The 16,353-nt window shown below is 34.8% G+C and overlaps 1 pseudogene; it reads right to left on the bottom strand.

Annotated features, from left to right (window-relative positions):
- Positions 1–12,566: 12,566 nt before the first annotated feature.
- Positions 12,567–13,677, bottom strand: LOC131802542 (ribose-phosphate pyrophosphokinase 1-like; annotated as a pseudogene).
- Between the last annotated feature and the right edge of the window lie 2,676 nt (positions 13,678–16,353).

The raw sequence follows: 16,353 nt of genomic DNA, 5'->3' as shown, positions 1-16,353 counted from the left end.
TGATGAATAGGTAGTTAAGATTATTTTAGATACAGATATATCTAAGTGAATCGCGGACTACAGAAATAGTCTTACGGATATAATGTTGCTTTGTTTAGATACAGTTATATCTAATCATCCCGCGGACTACAGTAATAGTCTTATCGATTTCTTCACTAATCTTCCCGCGGACTACAGTAATAGTCTTTTCGATTTCTTCACAGAAGCAGCTTCCAATTTAGCATACTACTACCTGTAGAAGTATAAAAATGGGCGACGTTCAATTGGCCAGACAAGAGCTGAAAATAATGAGAGCGTAAGACAAAAAAAAATAAACTATATGATAGAAAGAGTGTCACGTCTGCGCAGTCTATCGTGTCCTCCGAATAGTAGGAGTTGGCGGGCCAAGTTATTTGGGTGCTCGGATAGTTTGTTTAAGTACTTGCGGCAAAGCTTCTTTATTTCTTCTTCAACAGTAAGTATATTTAAGTCCTTGTGGATGTTTGCGTTCCTTATGTACCATGGTGCACCTGTAATAGATCGAAGAATATTCGACTGTCTTCTTTGTAGTTTACTTACGTTAGAGGCACTAGCTGTACCCCAGAGCTGTATGCCATACGTCCAAATTGGCTTTATTATAGTCTTATATAATAGGACTTTATATTCTAATTTAATAGAAGAACGTATACCAATTAACCACTCAAGATTGGCCTTTTTTAGTTTAATTTGTGTGATTTTTGCATCGATGTGTTGCTTCCATGTAAGTCTTCGGTCCAGGTGCATTCCGAGATATTTTACGGTATCTTTCTGTGGAACTTGAGTATTAAAGATTTTTATCGTGGGGCAAAGTTCACGTCTTAGAGCAAAAGTAACATGTATGCACTTGCTAGCATTTACCGATATTCTCCATTTTGTCAGCCAATTTTCGAGAAGATATACATGGTATTGTAGTTTTTCCGACGCAATCAGAGGATCCTTGTGTATGCTAATGAAAGCAGTATCATCAGCAAACGTTGAGGTTAGAGTTTCATTTGTTGTGGGCATATCGGCAGTAAATAACACGTACAGAATTGGTCCTAAGATACTACCCTGTGGGACGCCAGCCAATATTTTTCTCGAATTTGAAAGTATGTCTTTCGATTTAACAACGAACGTACGATTTGACAAATAACTACAAAAAAGTTTATGAGTGTTTTTAGGTAGAGTTTCACAAATTTTGTATAGAATTCCAAGATGCCAGACTCTGTCAAACGCTTGGGAAATGTCTATAAATAGCGCCGAGCAGTACTCCTTCCTTTCGAATGCCATTCTAATGTTTGTGACTATGCGGTGCACTTGCTCAATAGTACTGTGGTTCTTACGGAAGCCGAATTGGTGGTCGGGGATAATACTGCTATTTGTAATATGGGGAGTTAACTTCCTTAGTAAAGTTGTTTCGAACAGCTTTGAGAGTATAGATAGAAGACTGATGGGTCTATACGATTTTACCTGCGTTGGATCTTTTCCAGGTTTCGGAATCATTACTATTTCAGATTCTTTCCATACAGACGGGAAGTACCCTACTCGAAGAATGCTGTTAAATATAAATAACAATAATTTAACGGCCGGTGTTGGTAATTTCTTGAGCATGTTTGGAGTAATTCTATCTTTACCCGGGGATTTTTTTAGTTTTATCGAGGCTATAGAACTTTCGATTTCTTTTAGAGAAAATCGTATTGGATTCGGAACAATGTCGTCAATTAAAGGTTGAACAACTGTCGATGGTCCGGGATTTGGGGTAAATACAGATTCAAGATGTTCGGCAAATGCGTTTACTTTTTCTTCTGTAGATCTTGCCCAAGTCCCATTTTCTAGGCGAATTGGAGATTCGTGGGCGATAGGTCTTCTCAAGTTTTTTGTGGCTTTCCATAAGCTGTAGTCAGTTCTCTCTGTGGGATCCAGGTTATTTAGGAATATTTTTAGGTTTCGCTCTTCATTTGATCTGAGTGCTTGTTGTAAGAGTTTTTCACATTCTTTTAGTTTTTCCCGAAACCTAGGTGATCGGTGCTTCTGCCATTCTCTTCTGGCCTTCCTTTTATCAGACACGAGTTTTCGAATGGTCGATGGATTATAGGAATTATTTTCTAGTTTTGAAAATTTAGTGGGAGTGGCAACATTGACAGCGGTGTTGACTATCGAAGTAAATATTTTAACTGCATTGTCAATTTCTTCTCCGGACTTTAGAGGAGTGTTAGAATTCACATGTGTACTGACATATTTTTTGTACTTCATCCAGTTTGTATATTTATTTGGTAGATAATCCGGGGAAGTTGCGAGTTGAACATCATTTAATGTTATTATAGTTGGGGAATGGTCTGACGACAAGTCAAACGAAGGTACCACGGACATTTGTTCCCTCTTAATATTCTTTGTTACCGCAAAGTCAATTAAGTCAGGACGTTTTTGCAGGTCTGAAGGCCAGTAAGTAGGCTGGCCAGTAGATAACACGTCCAGTTTAGCGGACGAAATGGAGTTTAAAAGCTGTCTACCTCTGGGTGTAATAAGTCTAGATCCCCAGAAGGTGTGTTTGGCATTATAATCTCCAGCTGCAATGAATCTACTACCAAGAGATGAGAAAAAGTGTGCGAATTCATCTTTGCTTATACTATGTCTCGGAGGACAATATATTGCAGATATAGCTGTATTAGTTGAAGATAGTGCAACTGTTGTAGCTTGTAGGTGGTCAAACTTATATTCTGGCATGGGGTAATGCTGAATTTTATTAGAAATTATCACCGCTGTGCCACCGCAAGCTCTCCCACTAGGGTGTTTAGTGTCGTATGTACTGTAACCGTTTATTCTAAAACAGTTTCTAGAAGTGAAATGAGTTTCAGATACCAGTAAAATGTGTATGTTGAGTGAGTGAATAAAGTTTTCGACCTCGTGTTTATGTTGGCTTAAGCCGTTTGCGTTCCAAAAACAGATTCGAATTTTATCTATTTTTGTTTTAAAACTATTTGCATAATCATAGATTGATTTCTCACAATATCTTGCATCATGCTTTGCATACTTGTCATAAAAGAATTCATGGTGACGATTAGTTTTTCGATAGATGATTCTATATTTGAATTTTTATAGTTGGGTGAGTCATTTCTCAAAGTATCAGAATATAAGTATTGCATATTCTGTGAGGGGAGATTGTAATTAGGAGCGGTGGTTTCATTCCTCTTGTTTAGCTCGGGGAAATCAGCTGTTTTGATATTAAATTGTGGATTTTCCTGTACCCGGTAGCTTGTAGGCTTTTTTGTGGCTAAGCTAGATTTTGTTAAGTGGATATATACAGGACATCCTCTGTAGTTTGCAGTATGATTTCCACCGCAATTGCTGCACTTTTTGACGCTTGGGTTATTTAAAAAAAATTCTATGAAAATTTCTTACCCAAGTGACAAATGCGTAAGCCCAATAGAAGAGGAATCAAAGAATTACATTAAAGCAAAATTCTTTTGGTAAATCTTCTAATTCTTACAACCGCACTTCTAAACATTTTCATCTTTCTCAACTTGTTATATTAATATATATATGAACGAAGTAGCATAACCATTTGCTCTTTCCAAAACCTAGGTCTTCCCGTCATTGCCCCCTGGTAAACATTATCATCGTTTCGCGCTAACAAACATACTTTGTTTTTATAAAAACATCAATAAAGGGATTAAGCCTGACCACTTTGCAACAACAAAATACTATGGTATCCCGAACAAACAAGCCAACGCTATTCTGTTAATTACAATTCAAAATTGATTGCAAGAAAAAATTAAACGTTTGCGTTTTTTTTCAGTAAAAATCCTTAATACTTTTGTTTTTGTTGGGAGAAATATCAAAAAAAAAAAAATATTCCAGATCAATTTTTCATTTTAAATTTCCACAAAAAATAATGAATTATTTAAAATAAATCTCTCTTTTATTATATTCGATTTAACAAATATTTGTCTTATTTATTGGTTTCGTAAAAAGTATAATGTTTAGTTTTGTAGAAACTGTACATGTTGTAAAAATAGTTTGTGTGTTGATTGTTCTTCTTTAAATTCGTACCTCATTTTTATTTGTCTTTTCCGAAGAATGTAAATTAGCTAAATAAATAAAACACTTAAGATGCATGTGTTTTCCATATGCTATGTTTATGGTCGGTAATAAATAATGTAATAAATGTCACGACCATAAATAGAAGATAAGAAAGGGTCGATCACAAATTAGGTACGTTTCGTTTTCTCCCGCAACGTAATGCTAGGAACCATGGCAGAAGAATACAGGTAGATGCATCAACGCTTGGGAGCGTTGATATGTAAAAAAATTTAAATGTTTTTTTAAATATAAGTAGATTTTTATATGTTTTCCTATACTACGTCATTCGGAGGCTATTATAATTCGCCTTTTTCAACAATTTTTACAGATTTAAATAATTTTTCATTTAACATTTTCAATTCCAAAATTGGTTTGACAGTTCATTGTCCCAGCAGCTGTGTCGACGCGTCTACCTATATTCTTCTACCATGCTAGGAACACAATTGGAGCGAACGACGAATTTTTCGCGGCGTATGTTCGTCGTCAAAAATAAAAAACATATGTGTATATGGAAATGCACACAATCACGGCGCCGGCGAAAATTTCGTCGGACGACGCTAACTCAATTAGCTTTATTTCTATTTTATACGCCGGCGAATGGCGAATAAAACAGTACAAGGTGGCCATTGGTTTTACAGTCATTGTCCCAGCAGCTGTGTCCATGCGTCTACCTATCAGAGGGCGAAGCCGATGTGAAATTCTCGGCGGCGGCGGCTAAGCATAAAAAAGTCGGCGGCGGCTAAAAGTCGACTGCAGCCGAAAGAAAATCGGCGGCGGCGGCTAAAGCAATATACGGCCGGCGGCGGCTAAAAGTCGGCTACAGCCGACGACTTTAACGTGAACAAATAATTTCGGTTGTTTTAATAACTGTCAATTCATTTAATTTAAAATAAAAATGAAAATATAAGTTTATATGCACATTTGTTGCTTATAGCATATTAAAAATTATAATAAAAATACTTTAATTTGATAAAAATGGTTCGACGACTGCCTTGTTATCGTGAACAAACAATTGTTTCTTTACTGTTGCCGGATGCAGGCTGCTTCTCTTTGCATTTATACAATTCCCGGTATATGAAAATGCTTGCTCTGAAGATGCTGATGTGGCTGGAATTCCAAAGCACATATTTGCTACAGTAGCAACATTTGGAAAGATCTATAAAAAGTAAATGGTCAAAACGTAACCTGCTTAAAACAAGTTTAAGATGTGAATCTTTAACGTACTTGTTTGTTCTGTCGCCACCAATCTAGAGGCTCAACCGCCTCGACTTTCATTTCCAAATATTTTCTTATTTCTAACTCTACGTTATTTTGTACATTAGAAGGCGATGGTCCTATAAATTCCAACATTCTTTGACGACTAGCTGATATTTTCTGCAAGTAAAATATACGTCAGTTAAGTTTACCTTTACATTTATTGAAACATAATACCTGTTTTTTTGCATTTGGTTCAGTGCTCGTTGATGGCTCATTAAATAATGCGTCATCGATTTCCTTTAATTTTTCAATTTCTTCCATAATCAAGTTCTCCTTGGAAATTGGAGACAGAACATCATGCACAAGTTCCAAGGAGTTTGGCGATTGTTTGGGAATCTGTAGTATATATTTATCTAAAACAGGCCAGTTTTTTTGGCATGGGTCCATAAGCGCAGCTACAACATACATTCTATATACTTTGAATCGCTTCGTAAAGTTTTGCACAGCGAAATTGCATAAATTGATTGTTAGTTCAAAAGACGCTTTTTCTTCTTCTTTCTTCAATGAGGACATAATGGATTCCTGAAAATAAATACACGAAGATATCGTCGGATAATCTTGGCCTTGAAGGTGTTTTGTGGCGTCCTCAAAAATTTATAAAAACGTGCCAAATTCCGTTATAATTTGCTTTTCCATTGTCCCAATCACTAACAGTTCCTTTTTAGCTTTAACTAATGCTACATTTATAGTGGATATATTATTAGTATAGCTTTGAATCATTGCAAGCAGAGAGTTCCAACGTGTTGCAACGGAATTTTTCAAAGAGGTGTGGTGCTTGACGTTTAAAGTTGCTTCATATTGTTCAGTAAAATAGTCATCTCCATGTGGAAATTGTTCGCAACTATCCAAACTCTCCAAAATTATTTCAACCTCTGTAAATATTTTTACTATATCGTTTTGTTCCTCCATATTTTGAATATTTGATATTTCTTCATAGCTATACATTAAGCTGCCATACATTTTTTTTTTAATTTTGATATTATGTTATTAATATTTTCAAATGACTTGTTGTTTAGTATATCTTCCATCAAAAATCTGTGTAAAACATGAGCCATACAACCATATCTTGGTATATTTTTAATTTTTAAAGCTGAAACGATGTTGCTTCCACCATCAGTAACTGCACATATGTTTTTTTCCAACAGATTAAATTCACATAAAGCTTCTTCAATTTTTTCTACAACTGCTAGTCCAGTGTGAGGTCGTGGAAAGATCTCTGTCTTGAGCGTTACAATTTGCATTTGAAAATTTTGGCAGAAATGCACTTTTATGTTTATGTAAGACAAGTGCTTATGTTTATCTGACCACATATCCAATACAAGTGTAACATTTTTGGGCGACTCTTTAAGGCTTGTTTTTACGTGGTCCAAATATATGTTATAAACATCGTTTAAAGCCGTCGTAGCTATTGTCCTATCTGTGGGGAATATAGCCTTTGGGTTTAAGAAAGATACCAATTTCTTAAATCCTGGCCTTTCAACAATTTTAAACGGTTGCAAATCCCAACAGCACGTTTCGGCGACCCGGCGAGCATTTTGTTGTTTGTTGTTACAACTTGTTGAGGATTTCAATGCATTTTTGTGTCATTGTTGAACTTTTCAGGTTATTTAAAGATTTCACGTCCAAGTTATGTACAGGTCGTAGATGGTTCATATAATTTGTGGTTGATGTTGATTTTCCAAAACTAAAATCATAAACAATTACACACATGCGAATGGAAAAAAGAAATTTTTACCTTTTTAAATTGGTCTTTTTATCCAAACACAATTTGCAAAATTTATATTTTTGAAGTATATGCCTCTTTTTAAAATAGAGATCACCATAATATTTCCAACATATTGATATACCACCTTCATTTACAACAACCTTTGCCAAATTTTTAAATTCATTTTTCTTTTTAAAAAGATCTTCATATTGAGATACATCTGCATATGGAGAAATATTGATTTCAGTATCAACAGATTCGTCTGAATCGGATTCTGATTTAGTCAAAACTGTTTGACCCTTTCGGTTAGCGGAAAAATAATTTTTAATATTCCTTTGGCACATTTTGCATTATATTCTTTGAACAAGCAAAAACACAACGAATCTTTGGCAAACAATATGGTTGCCACTCCATTAAAATTCGTAAGTTACAAAAGGTTGCCAAAGGTTTTGTGATAAAAAAAACAAATCTACAAAGACATAATACCCTTACCACTATGTGGTGTAGGGTATAATTAATATAAATAGCCTACACGTTTTTGCCTCTCGAAGACGAGTGCGCAATGTAAATTATCGTCCAATAATGAGCATTATAATATGTTAATTTATCGATAAGATTAAAAGACATATTTATACAAATTTGCTGTATAAATTTATATTTTTCAACTGCTTAGCCGACTCAGTCGGCTAAAAATTTGAGCCGATGAGAGCCGCATACATCAGCGGCGGCTCAGATCACTTAAAAAAAGTCGGCGGCGGCTGCACGCCGACTGCGAGCCGATCGGCTTCGTGCTCTGCTACCTATATTCATCTACCATGGTCACTCTACTATCTGTTACTCGTATAAAAAAAAACACAATTAATTTGTTTATTTATTTGTGTACTTGCGCCGGGGTGAAAACGCAAATAAGCTTTTACTATAATATACATTATGTTAATTATTTTAACAATTTTAATAAACTTTACAATTCTCGCGTGTAGTTAGGAAGGAAGTGATTCGATAGGCTATATTTTCAGTGCCCGAGAAAATATTAGTTTATGCGAAATAAATAACGTGATAGGCGCGCATTTTCGTAGTGGTGAAATGTGTTAGGCTTATTTGCTGTAGCGACGTAAAAGATGCACTGTTGAAGCAAAGATAGTGTTAGATCTTTTAGTTGTGTAAAAGGAGACATGATAGGTAGCAGTGAAAGATTCTGTCGATCTATATCTCCATGTACTAACGTAATAGACGAGTAGTTAAAAGTGATTAGTTTATTCGCTTATTTTTTGAGTGCACAATTTTGTAGACTTCATTCAACATAAAAGGATGTTGGGCGAGTATATTGTGTCACTTTATTTAGAAATGGAAAGAATTGCTCTGTGTGGTGTAACTGAAGAAGCTAGGTAAAAATGTACCGAATTAGGTAGTTCCTTTACAGAAGCAAAAAAGGAATATTTAGATAAAGAGAGGGAACTTCGTCGTATGAAAAAAATTACATATTCGGATTGCATAGACGCCTTGGGTGTGTGCTATGCGACTAAAGATATCGGGAGAGTTCTAAACGGTATAGGTCTTTTTGTGCCCACAGAAATACCAAGTTTAGATATCGATTATTTAGCTGAGGTGAACAGCTTAAGTTCATCGGAACAGTGTGGGAAAAATGCCTTACTGTTCCATTCACAGCCGCCAGACATTGGGATAACGGTTAAACTTATCGATGCTTTATTTAATTTTTGGGAGGAGATTAGAAGATGTAATTTCTCAAGAATAGAAAACATCGATAGAAAATTTCAAACATTATCCTCACAATACGTGCGGTATTTGGATGTAGTTGGAAAGCAGGATGATTACACAAGTCATTACCATTTTCTTAGAATTTGTTACTGCATCGTGAGAAGTGGGAACATTTCATGGATTTAAAAATATCCCGGGTATCTGGTCATCGCTGGCGGAGAGATCCAGACTTTAAGTGGTTGGTGGATGTCATGGGTGCAATTACCTAGTTTCAAGTAGCATACTTCGGTGATTATTATTACGTTAGAAATTAATTTTAAAATAAGATATAACTTTAGCACAGTTTTATTCAATTCTTAATTAAACCATCTTAAACCACCTTAAACCATCGTTTCGTCAATATATATGTTGAACACTTGCATCGCACACATCTACATGCTGGGCTTAAAGTGCTGTTGGCCATATTGCGCCAGAAGATATGGATCGTAAACGCCAAAGAAGTTGTTCGGAAAGTAGTTCGAAATTGCGTTCACTGCTTTCATTACAAGCCAAACTTGTTGGGGCAAATTATGGGTAATTTGCCTGTTGATCGTTTTCGAGCTCATCGTCCATTCCTATTCACTAGAGTGGATTTTTGTGGTCCATTCATGACATCGTATCGAATTCGTGGAAAGTCACCCTAAAGAAAATACATCGCTGTTTTTGTTTGCTTCAGTTCTAAAGCAACACCTTTGGAACTTGTTTCGGATTAGTCAACAAACAACTTCATAATGTGTCTCAAAAAGGTATTACCCAAAAGCTCTTTTGCGACAACGCTACCAATTTCGTTGGAGCCCATAATCAGCTCAGAGAAATCAAAGAATCGTTTTACAAAGATGAAGTTGTCCAGAAGATGAAGTCTGTTTGCTGCCAAATGGGTCTTCAATTCAATTTCATACCCTCTCGTGCCCTACACTTCGGCGGATTGTAAGAGGCTGCCTTTAAACCGACAAAAACGCTGCTCATTAAAAACATTTCTGAGGCGTATCTCACATTTGAAGAGTTGCAAACACTCGTTGTTGAAATCGAAGCTATACTGAACTTTCGTCCAATAGCTCCCATGTCCTTAACCCCTGGCCACCTCTTAATTGGTTCCTCGATGGTGGCAATACCAGAACCAAATTTAGATGTCACAAAACCATCTTTACTTACACGATGGCAAAAAATCTCATACTTAAAACGACAGTTTTGGAATATGATGTCCAGAGATTACCTATTGTCGCTCCAATAACGCTCCAAGTGGTTCACCGAATCGAGAAATATCGTTGAAGGCCAACTCGTCGTCGTCCATGAAGACAACACACCCTCTCAACAGTGGCTCTTAGCGCGAATTACCAAATGTATTCCAGGTCGTGATGGCAAAGTACAAGTTGAGGAATTACAAACGAAGAATGGATCCAGTTGTCGGCCAATCCGTAAAATTGTTCCTTTACCACACCAAGATGTTTGAACCTTGACGCTTCAACGGGCGGAGGATGTTGGAGGAGAATAAATTCATGTATTTTATGTGCTTTTCGTCGATTTGTTAAGTTTAATTACTTCGAAGTATTGGGTCGTTCATTTCATTGTATTGTTTAATTTAATATTAATTTTATATATTCTTATTTTTGTCGACCCACACTACTGTTCCATAATTCCTAAATTTATTCGTCAACCTAATGTGTGTATTGTTATCGTTGTTTCGTTTTGTGTTATATGCGTCTCAACGAGAGACAATAACAACAATGCCTACAGTCGTTTAGGCATTTGTCTGTTATTCGTCTTCTTCGTTGGTTTTGTGTTGTGGGTAACAACAACAACACTGTTGTTTGTCAGTTTTGTATGTATGTATAGTAACATACATATTTATAACTGTGGCCCTTTGTTTTGTTTACATTTTGTTTTGTGCGAATTCCATATTTCACGATTAGTCGTCGTTTGTTTTGAAGTTTCAGATTTTGTTTTGTTCCCCCTTTTTTTGTAGCCCTTAAGAAGGGATTATTTTGGACCCGGATTTTTTATAAAAACTCGGAAAGTCGAAAAAGGTCCCATTATAGGGGTCAACAAAGTTGATGCCAAATTATAGCTGACACTCTTACCTTTCCAAAATCCTACAATTTTTGCTAATACCTTTTCGGGTCCAGAGATATGGGTCTTTCCATTCGCATAACTCAATTCCAAAATGCTACAATTTGAGCTATTACATTTTTCGGGTCCAGAGATATTCTCTTCTGGTTAAATTTAACAGTTGTTGTAAGTAGCCGGCCTTCGTCCGGGGCTCGAGATTTTCTTCTCTGGGTATGTCCCACACCGGCTACCGCGAACCAAAGTTTTCCAAATTTGATACTTTTAGTAAGTCCCCGGCCTTCGTCCGGGGCTCGAGGATCTCTCCTCTGTGTATGTCCTATACCGGCTAAAGCGAACTTGGACTTTCGGGTTAAAAATCGTGGTCCCAGGTGCGTCCCCCAAGAAAAAAATAGTTTCCCGGAATCAGGGTAAAAATACTTACCTCTGGAAAAAATCGAAGAGTTTTTACTAAACTAGAGTTGCTCCAAAGTATCAGATTAAGGGAAGATTTGGTTTGCGCAGCCGGTGAAATAAAAGTTTGCCCAAGTACCCGAAACCTTTTTGGGGTTTTGATCCACAAACCCGGTACCATAAAATTCCCTTGGAGTTTTCTACAGCCTACTGGGTGTTGAATGTTTGCAGCAAATTCAGATAAAGTGCTGATTTTGTGTAAATTAAAAATGGAAAATTGATCTGAAATATTTCTTTTATTGATACTTTTCCCAACAAAGACAGAAGCATTAAAAAAGATTTTTACTGAAAAATAAAAAAAAAAAAAAAAAAAACGCAAACACATAATTTCCCTTTGCAATGAATTTTGAATTGTAATTAACTGTAGCACTTTTAAGCCTATGAAAATAGCTTACTATGATTTTTGAATAGAAAAAAACATTTTTTGCCTAAAAGTAAATGTTATGCTTCTTTCATGAAGCAAATCAAAAAAGTCGGTACAATTTTATTAATAAAAGTGCGAAATATTTTCAAGATTTTGAGCAACCTTGATACAAGTTTCTTTGAAGATCTTTTTATTTGATTACTTATAGTGAAATCCGATGAAGGATATCATAATCGTAGACGTCATGCTTCTAAAATGATGATGATTTGTAGGAGAATTTTGCGAAAATCACATGAAGTACTGCGAGTCGAAGTCGTCAAAATACAGAGTATAGTATTTATTGGATCTAATATAAGTACGTCGAAAAGTTACAAATGGAATGACAACGTTAATACAACAACCAATTTTATTATTTGATGTTTTACATTATTAGGTGTTGCATCAGATGTTGAAGATGATGCAGATCAGATAATTAACTGTACTTTTTTCATGCTCTCTCAGAGCTCGCAACGAAGACGGTGAAAAATTTGGCATTCTCCATTCTACAAAAAGGACGCACATTTTTATTTACGAATTCTATTAGTTGACGCATTTTTGAGAGATTTTTTCGTTATCTATAATAAGAAAATAGAATGAAATAAAATCCTATTTCCATTTTTTACTTAAATTTATTATTTAATTTTAATACCTCCCCATGAAGTAAGCAACCATTAAAATAAAAAGATCATTATCAAGAATTTATATTTCATTTAATATATAAAAATATCATATTTTTTATAATTAAAAACATTTCATTTAAGAAATACATAATCGTCTAACGACAATGTCAAATGGGAAACCAAAATTTATTTTTGTTATTCTATTAAAATTGTTGTATGAAAAAAAAGAAGATTGTACAAAGATAGTATGAACAGTAGTATTTATGTATAAAGTATTATGATTAATATAAAACATTTAACTTATTTATAAATATGGAACATTTGAGAAGAGATAAGAAACACTTTCGCCGTTATGTGTTCTTCTAACGGCTTCGGCAAACATCATAGATACATCAATGCACTGTATTTTGCGACAATCTCTCATATGGCCATCCTGGGGAATTGTATTTGTAACAACCACAGCCTCAAAGCAGGCTTTGTTTATGCGAGAAATCGCTGGTCCAGAAAAGATACCATGTGTCAAAATAGCATAAACCTTTGTAGCACCTGCTTCCACCAAACGATCGGCAGCATGAACAATTGTACCGCATGTATCGGCCATATCATCGACCAATACAGCAATTTATCTTTGACATCACCGACAAGCACCATCGAAGCAACTTCATTGGCCTTCTTGCGTTCTTTGTGAATCAGTGCGAATTCAACGTTCAAACGATCAGCAATGGACGTCACACGTTTAGCCCCACCAGCATCAGGTGAGACAATAATGGAATTCTTCCATTTTGTAATATTTTCTTTGATCCATTTTAGAACGGCTGGTTCAGCAAAAAGATTGTCCACGGGAATATCAAAGAAACCTTGAATTTGGGATGCATGCAAGTCCATAGTAATAATGTGATCTGCTCCGGCCACTGATAGCATATTTGCAACCAATTTCGCGGAAATTGGGGAGCGACTCATTTCTTTCTTATCTTGGCGAGCATATGGGAAACAAGGAATCACAGCTGTTACACGGGATGCTGATGCGATCTTGCAGGCATTGATCATGATCAGTAATTCCATCAAGTTGTCATTAATCTCACCGGAACCAGATTGTACAATGTACACATCTTCACCGCGCACAGACTCACCAATTTCGACACATATTTCTAAGTTGCTGAATTTATTGGTGACCACTTTGCCCAAATCGATACCCAAACGGTCGACAATCCCTTGAGCCAGATGTGGATGCGAAGTACCCGAAAACACTTTAATGGTTGCCATTCTTGTTTCTCCAATTTGCAGATTTTGTGCGTAGCTAAGTGTCAGATTGAACTGAGAAATGTGAGGTCTTTTATTGGTATTTCGAGGAACTACAAATGGAATGACAATAATAATATTGGTAGTTATATGAATTTAATGCGTTGTTTAACTTTCCACCACCCTTTTTTATATTATAGGTTTCAAATCTATAAAGAAACATGAGCACGAAAACTGTGTGGTGAAAAACAACAGCGCATCTTTTGGTTAACCAATTTCAAGGAGTGGTGAGTTAAAAAATGCATTTATTCATATTACTACCAATATTATTTCGAATATCCTACATCATGCAATAACCTTTGTCATTCCGTTTGTAGACCCTCGAAATACCTATGCAATAAGGCCAAAATTACAATAAAAAATTACTGTGAAACTCACACAAATTTACCTTTACAAGTCTTTATATTTCAGTTGCTTTTTGAAAATAGCACCAATATGAGCAATTAAAAACGATAGTACAATCTTTGAAACTTTAGTAACTGGTAATCACTTGGGCTGAGAGTATGTTACATTCTAAACAAAATCGTTGTTATGCCTTATACGTTTTACGAAATCAATAAATAAGACAAATATTTGTTAAATCGAATATAATAAAAGCGAGATTTATTTTAAATAATTCATTGTTTTCGATCTGGAATATTTTTTTTTGATACTTCTCCCAACAAAGACAAAAGTCTTAAGGATTTTTACTGAAACAAAAAACGCAAACACACAATATTTTCTTGCAATCAATTTTGAATTGTAATTAACAAAACAGTGTTGGCTTGTTTGTTCGGGATATCATTGTATTTTGTTGTTGCAAAATGGCCAGGCTCTATCCCTTTATTGCTGTTTTTATAAAAACGCAGTTTGTTTATTAGTGGGGAACGATGATAATGTTTACCGATGATAAGCAGGGAATACCTAGTTTTTGGAAAGAGCAACCAATCCTCATCAGTTCCCTTGTTTTTTGTCTGTGATATTCTCCTTAGAAGTTATTTTAAAAATAATAACAGAAGTTATTTAAAAAAAATTCTATGACAATTTCTTACCCAAGTGGGTTTACCAATAGACGAGGAATCAAAGAATTACATTAAAGCAAAATTCTTTTGGTAAATCTTCTAATTCTTACAACCGCACTTCTAAACATTTTCATCTTTCTCAAATTCTTATGCTTTAGTTAAATATGAACGAAGTAGCATAACCATGTAAGTTGGTTTTGTCTGTTTTGTTTTTGCTCTTTCCAAAACCTAGGTATTCCCGTCATTGCCCCCTGGTAAACGCGCTAATAAACAAACTTTGTTTTTATAAAAACATCAATAAAGGGATTAAGCCTGACCATTTTGCAACAACAACATACTATGGTATCCCGAACAAACAAGCCAACGCTGTTCTGTTATTTACAATTCAAAATTGATTGCAAGAAAAAATTATGCGTTTGCGTTTTTTGTTTTTTCAGTAAAAATCCTTAATACTTTTGTCTTTGTTGGGAAAAATAAGAAGAAATATTCCATATCAATTTTTCATTTTTTAATTTCCACAAAAAATAATGAATTATTTAAAATAAATCTCTCTTTTATTATATTCGATTTAACAAATATTTGTCTTATTTATTGGTTTCGTAAAACGTATAATGTTTAGTTTTGTAGAAACTGTACATGTTGTAAAAATAGTTTGTGTGTTGATTGTTCTTCTTTAAATTCTTATCGGTGAAATAAAAGTTTGCCCAAGTACCCGAAACCTTTTTGGGGTTTTGATCCACAAACCCGGTACCATAAAATTCACTGGGAGTTTTCTACAGCCTACTGGGTGTTGAATGTTTGCAGCAAATTCAGATAAAGTGCTGACTTTGTGTAAATTAAAAATGGAAAATTGATCTGAAATATTTCTTTTATTGATACTTTTCCCAACAAAGACAGAAGCATTAAAAAAGATTTTTACTGAAAAAAAAAAAAACAAAAAACGCAAACACACAATTTCCCTTTGCAATGAATTTTCGCCTTTTTTTAAGCCTATGTAAATAGCTTACTATGATTTTTGAATAGAAAAAGACATTTTTTGCCTAAAAGTAAATGTTATGTTTCTTTCATGAAGCAAATCAAAAAAGTCGGTACAATTTTATTAATAAAAGTGCGAAATATTTACAAGATTTTGAGCAACCTTGATACGAGTTTCTTTGAAGATCTTTTTATTTGATTACTTATAGTGAAATCCGATGAAGGATATCATAATCGTAGACGTCATGCTTCTAAAATGATGATGATTTGTAGGAGAATTTTGCGAAAATCACATGAAGTACTGCGAGTCGAAGTCGTCAAAATACAGAGTATAGTATTTATTGGATCTAATATAAGTACGTCGAAAAGTTACAAATGGAATGACAACGTTAATACAACAACCAATTTTATTATTTGATGTTTTACATTATTAGGTGTTGCATCAGATGTTGAAGATGATGCAGATCAGATAATTAACTGTACTTTTTTCATGCTCTCTCAGAGCTCGCAACGAAGACGGTGAAAAATTTGGCATTCTCCATTCTACAAAAAGGACGCACATTTTTATTTACGAATTCTATTAGTTGACGCATTTTTGAGAGATTTTTTCGTTATCTATAATAAGAAAATAGAATGAAGTAAAATCCTATTTCCATTTTTTACTTAAATTTATTATTTAATTTTGATACCTGCCCATGAAGTAAGCGACCATTAAAATAAAAAGATCATTATCAAGAATTTATA

This window comes from Musca domestica, unplaced genomic scaffold (assembly GCF_030504385.1).
Source record: "Musca domestica strain aabys unplaced genomic scaffold, Musca_domestica.polishedcontigs.V.1.1 210, whole genome shotgun sequence".
Lineage (NCBI taxonomy): Eukaryota > Metazoa > Arthropoda > Insecta > Diptera > Muscidae > Musca > Musca domestica.
Note: the sequence above shows the minus strand (reverse complement) of the source record. Positions and strands in the feature narration are given on the sequence as shown.